This window comes from Lampris incognitus, chromosome 2 (assembly GCF_029633865.1).
Source record: "Lampris incognitus isolate fLamInc1 chromosome 2, fLamInc1.hap2, whole genome shotgun sequence".
In the NCBI taxonomy this organism is placed as follows: Eukaryota; Metazoa; Chordata; class Actinopteri; order Lampriformes; family Lampridae; genus Lampris; species Lampris incognitus.
This window is the reverse complement of record NC_079212.1, coordinates 3,288,615-3,294,768: the sequence shown is the minus strand read 5'-3', so window position 1 is coordinate 3,294,768 and position 6,154 is coordinate 3,288,615.

Sequence of the window (6,154 nt, the reverse complement as noted above, 5' to 3'; positions counted from 1 at the left end):
TTGCTGTAAAGCCCACTGAGGCACATTTGTAAGTTGTGATATTGGGCTATACAAATAAACCTGACTTAACTTGACTAGTGTATGTCTAATATTGTGAGAACTGTGAGTGGAAGTCCCGGGGTGGCGTAGTCAGTCTTTATCTTTAAATCTTAGACCTAAGCTGCCAATCCCGCCATGTGTGTAACTTGCATACTTTTTAAAACCCTGATGGTGAATTGAGTCCAGCTATGTGCACATGATTAAGCGCACCTGCATGTATGCAGCACGGTGGTCCAGGGGTCAGCACTGCTGCCTCACAGCAAGAAGGTCTTGGGTTCGAACCCCAGGCCGTCCCGGGTCCTTTCTGTGTGGAGTTTGCATGTTCTCCCCGTGTCTGCGTGGGTTTCCTCCCACCATCAAAAAGACATGCATGTTAGGGTTAATACTCCTGCCTGTGCCCCTGAGCAAGGCAATGGAAAGAAGAACTGGAGTTGGTCCCTGGGAGCTGCAGCTGCCCGCTGCTCCTAGTGTACACAGCTGACCACTGTTTTAGTGTATCCACCTTCTTCCTAGCACCCACACCTTGCGGGAATTATGGGCGCGACTTTCGGCGCTTCCTGTCACTGAACCGGAACCGGCGTTTTCTAAGGGCGCACTAACCTTCTTTCTTAGAGCAATTTGTACGATCTAGCCAGCCAAATGAGCTACTGGTGTGGGAACACCACCTGACGGAGCTGAGAAAGGGTGAAATAAGAGCACCTTTGCGTCCGTAACAGATGGTCGAGAGGATGGCGTGAAGAAGTGGCCTCGTATCGCATCACGTACGGTAGCATTCTCAGTTGTTTTGTTGAGTCCGTGACTCTAACTTGCACACAGGCATCAGGACACAAAGCCTAGGCTTAATATTCGGGGGACAACGCAATGACAGGAACTGCCGCGGCCGGGAAGCGAACCCGCACCGCAGGAGACATCGCTAACCGCTCGACTGAAGGGTCAGACCCACCAGCCAGCGGTCAGCGTGTCTTCTTATCCATGCACGTTACAATATTTTCAAAATTAGGTAACACTTTAGTATGGGGAACATAAAAAAACTTAATTACTAGTGAATTAGTAATGATCAAGATGTCACTTTAGTATGGGGAACATATTCTAAGTAACAAAAACTTAATTTACAGTAATGTAACACTTTGAACACTTGTAGTTTTGTGTGTTGTTATGTAAGAACAGACCATATTCATTAAGTGTTAGTAAGGGAGAATAACTCTTCTTGTGGTACTACCACCTTATCGAGGCCATACTAAGCAAAGCATATTGAGATGGTACTACTAATAAGCAATACTTCTGAGGTTATAGAGGGAAAACTCATAGTTCATGGCTTACTGGTTGTATAATAAGGCCATGCAGAATAAGGCATTAATGAGTACGTAATACTGACCAATTAAGAGCCAATATGTTGCTAATTTGCATGCTAATAAGCACCTAATTAATGGTGACTACGTTCCCCATACTAAAGTGTTACCAAAATTAATATTCCGTATCTGTTGGTTAAAACAGGGGCTGAAATTACCACCTGCTAAATAAAGGGTTGTAGAAATTGCAGGAAAGTAGAGACACGCGTGTGTCCGCCATTCTTCCGTACAACACCATCACGTCCGCAACGCCGCGCTGCTCCGACCCGGAGCCCTAGAAAGAGCGGGTTACGTCACTGAGGGGTCAGAACGCGAGAGGGTCACGTGGTTCCTGTAGCCGCCGAATAGTTCCAAACGAAGCTTGGCGGGTCATTTAAATGAACCGCTTAGCCGCGATTTCTGCTAACTACTGTAACCTATTTTTCTGGACTTGCCTGTTAGTGATTTTAAGTTCCTGTTATAAGCTGTTGCCACAGTATACGCCTTGAGCTCTTATTTTGAAGGCTGAAGAGAGAGCGGAAGTGCTGTACGCAGCGTTGTTGCTGTGGAGTTCCGTTGGGGGAAGAATCCAAATAAAGTGGTCCTCGTGTGAAAGTGGAGCCTCCGTATTTGTTATTTTATAGTTTCATACAGTATAGGCGACACCTGCACACCCTCGCTTACATTGGTGGCAGCGGTGGGATCCGGAAGTGTGCAGATCCTCAGAAGTCTCTTCGGAGCGCGGGAAGAACAAAGCGCGAGGGCGCGCTTCCGGGAGAGGGTGACGACTGTAAACTACTAATAAGACCCGTTTAACGACCCGTTAGCTAGGGGCTAACGGGTCTTATTAGTAGTTTACAGTTTTTCAGATTTTTACATTTCTATATAGATATAGATATATCCCAGCGTGACACATATTCTATGCGCATGTGTAGGAATTGACGAGCTGTCACGCTTTAAATTACATCGTTAATTTGATTCAAGCGTGCTTGTAAAATGGTCATCATTAAAATGTCAACTGTAGCTGCTTACCTGTAAATTAACCTTTGATCAACACGAGAAACAAACCTTCGCCATAGAAATCCTATTGCCCCGGGTCGCACCGCTTGGAACTATCCGGGGCTCCCATGATCCGCCATTGCTGTTAAATAATTGGCTCACTGACGTCTACGGAGGTGACGCAACCCTCTCCTTCTAGGGCTCTGCTCCAACCTAGTCCGCGCGTCGCCCTCTCAACCCGGAAACGCTTTCCTAAAGGGCCGGCCCCTACCAATTACGGTGACCTGCGCCACACAGTCCGCTGCAGGGTAGCGCTACATGTCCGTGGCAAGTCCGCGGTTCGGGTCGCCTACCTGTCGCCATGGCAACGGTTCAGGGCGCCTGCCTGTCACCATGGCAACAGTTCGGGTCGCCTGCCTGTCACCATGGCAACGGTTCAGGTCGCCTGCCTGTCACCATGGCAGACAGGGGTTTCTTATACTAACAATATTTTTAAAAACAACACTCGAGTTAAGAATAATCAGGGCTAGTCAGATTGTGGAAACGGAAAAAGCGCGGCGTAAACAAAGCTGCTAGCTAGCTAGCTAGCTAGCGGACGCCACGGGAACTTACCTGTTGTTGGGACCTGAGGAGTCCCGAGGAGTCCTGAGGAGTCGGCGTCTCTTCTTCCCAGGTGGCCTCTGGTAAGCCAGCGGAACCGTCGGGTGAGGCTTATCCGGCGCTGGCTTCTTGTCAGCGGAGTGAAACGAGCAGACATAAAGAGTTTGAGGTTTGCTTTTTAAGCTGGAGTTCTTTAGCCAGTTTCTCTTTGCCTCGTCGTCTTGTGGGAGGTGATGGGAAGTGAACCTCCGCTGACAGGAGCGGTCTGGTTCAGGTTCAGGCTCATGATGGAAGCACTCCCGTTTAAGTTTCCTCTGGTCGGACGTACAACCACGAACAGCACGTGTTGGCCCCGAGCTCCGTCACCACACTTTGTACGTAGCTTAGCAACTTTTATCCTTTTTTAAACACGCACAGCAATAGCTAACAATCTGCCGCCGGTCTGTGATACTGCTTCCGCCGAACACCGGAAGTATTACCCATAATCGCTTCACCAGTGACCCCCCCCCCAACCCCCAGAAACTCGTGGATAGAGTAACGGTTAAATGCAGTGAAAGAATTTTTACATTACTACCTTACATATGCTCAGTAAACAATAAATTACCTTCTCAAGCCCAGGGCATCAAAATCTCACTCCAGCCAAGTACCCAAAGTTGGCAGCCCTTGGTTGTATGCGTTGTTGGAATGAAATTAAACATCATGACACGGTGTTAAACTTTGTGTATAAACTTTATGTTATTTGTTTGACAGGTTACATGGGACATGTGTTGATGCTCAATAATCCAGGTAAGGTAAGGAAGGTTGAATCAGTTCATCTGGACACAACGTTTAATGACAGAGATGTTTCATCATCATGTAAGTGACCTCTTCAGTCTCACCTGACTGCAGGTACCCCACCCTTATAAACAACACAGTGACTGCAGGTGTCCCCACCCTTATAAACAACACATTGACTGCAGGTACCCCACCCTTATAAAGTTTCATATGCAAATTTGGGTGTGACCATTAACCAGCGTTACAGTGGCCATGTGTACTATTCACAGAGGGGTGGGGAATAGTTGCAATCACAGCATTGTAAGATGGCGACAGACTTACCCCCCCCCTCCGATTTCCAGGTAAGGAACTCAATTCAAAATTTCAACAAAACTTTTTCTTCTGAATAATGTTCACACCATCTTAGCATAATTTTCTTCATCACATCACCATCAGTGTGACCTTTACTAATAAAATCATCATCCTCATCATCACATATCCCTTTGTCGACATGACTTAGGGGACAACAAGCTTCAATACCATTACAGCAAAGTGAACACAGGTTAGTTCTGTGACTGCTCCAGATGGGAGACTATCATGGGAGTATGTAATGAAATTACTCTACCAACTCGGGCGGCAGTAAAGTGACTCGTTTAAAATAGATGACATCTAAATTAAAATTTTACATTGCAGGCTTGTCATTAAGACAAAGACTTAATATTCTTTTTTCTCAACGTACAATTTACAGACACAGGGATGCATGACTTGAAGCTACGCTCCTCATGGTGTTAAAAACAGTAAAGTATCGATGCATTACATCGCCCCCTACTGACACATCCCAGCTCAAACTTTGACCTGAAGACACAAGCAGTCAACCTTAAATTAAAATTCTGAAGCTGAAAACATGTTGGTATGAGATCATTCTGGTACAACTTGATGTCCTCATGTCCAGTTGTGTGTTTTTCCCTATTTAACTCCATGTCTCTAGTGGACATGTGTTGTACTACACTGCCATTACTGTGCTCTATTATCTCCTTTTAGACATGGACACCACCATCAGTCCTCCACATCTACACCTCTTTATATTCTTTATACATGGACACCTCCATCACGGTCCTCCACATCTACACCTCTTTATATATCCTTTATACATGGACACCTTTGTCATGGTCCTCCACATCTACACCTCTTTATATATCCTTTATACATGGACACCTCCATCACGGTCCTCCACATCTACACCTCTTTATACATGTCAGGATAAAAACGAGTATTTACTTGCTCTTTAAATCATGTGGTTGATTTTTTTAATTTAAAAAGGGCACTTTAAAAAACTAAATGACTGAATGGGATTAAATGACAAGCTGACCCCTGACCTCTGGATCAATGACAGGAAGGTTTAGACCGAAAGAAAAACACTGGTTTTTAAGTGTCTGCTGCTGGATAAAAACCTGGAACCTTCTGCCATGTCTCCAGAGGACCTGATGAGGACAGGGGAGTTTGGCTGGTCAACAGACAGAAAACCTCACTACCTGTAAAACTCTGATGTCACTGAACTGAAAACAAGACTTGACGACTTGATGTCGCAGTCACTGCGTTTCCATGCACAGTGAAGTGGAGCTATGGTTACAGCTCCATTAGGCCATGTAACTGGACTACTGTCGTTGTCCCAGTATACAAGAACCGGGGGGGGGGGGGGGGATTCGATCTATTGACGGAAGTATGTCCGACCCCGATACGGCAGGTGGTGATATGCCCCCTTTCAGCTGGTTGCTATTGGACCGCGGGAACTATGGATCATGCGCAGAACTCCTAGGCCAGTTTGGGGCAGATTGAAGCGTATACATGCCAGAGTAAATCCATCCCCAACCACATTATCTAGGTGTGTTAGTACCACTTCCAGAAATTTGATTTAGTATGATTTCAGTCGGACTAACACGTTTACATGTATTTTAAAAGTCCAGTTTTATTCGGACTAACACAATAAATCCACTTTTTCTAACATCATGTAAACGTACTGACTCATCTAATGCCCCTTTTCCACTACATGGTACCGGCTCAACTTGACTCGGCTTTTTCGTTTTCCATTACTGGAAAGTACCGGCAATTTGGTAACTGTTACCACTTTTCTGGTACCACCTTTGTCGAGGTTCCAAAAAAACTGGAGCGGGTACCAAAATCAATGCAGACCAGCTACACTGAGGGGTACTGCTACGGTGATGGAAACAACACTCTGCAAGTCGAGTCGAGTCGGTACCATTAAGTTGAAAAGGGGCATAAGTGACCTTTTCAGTCTGAACTGACTGTAGGTGTCCCACCCTTATAAACAATACAGTGGCATAACGACCCAAACCAACCACCAGGGTCATATGCAGATATGGGTGTGGCCATTAACTACAGTTACCATGGTCATGTGCACTATTCACAGAGGACTG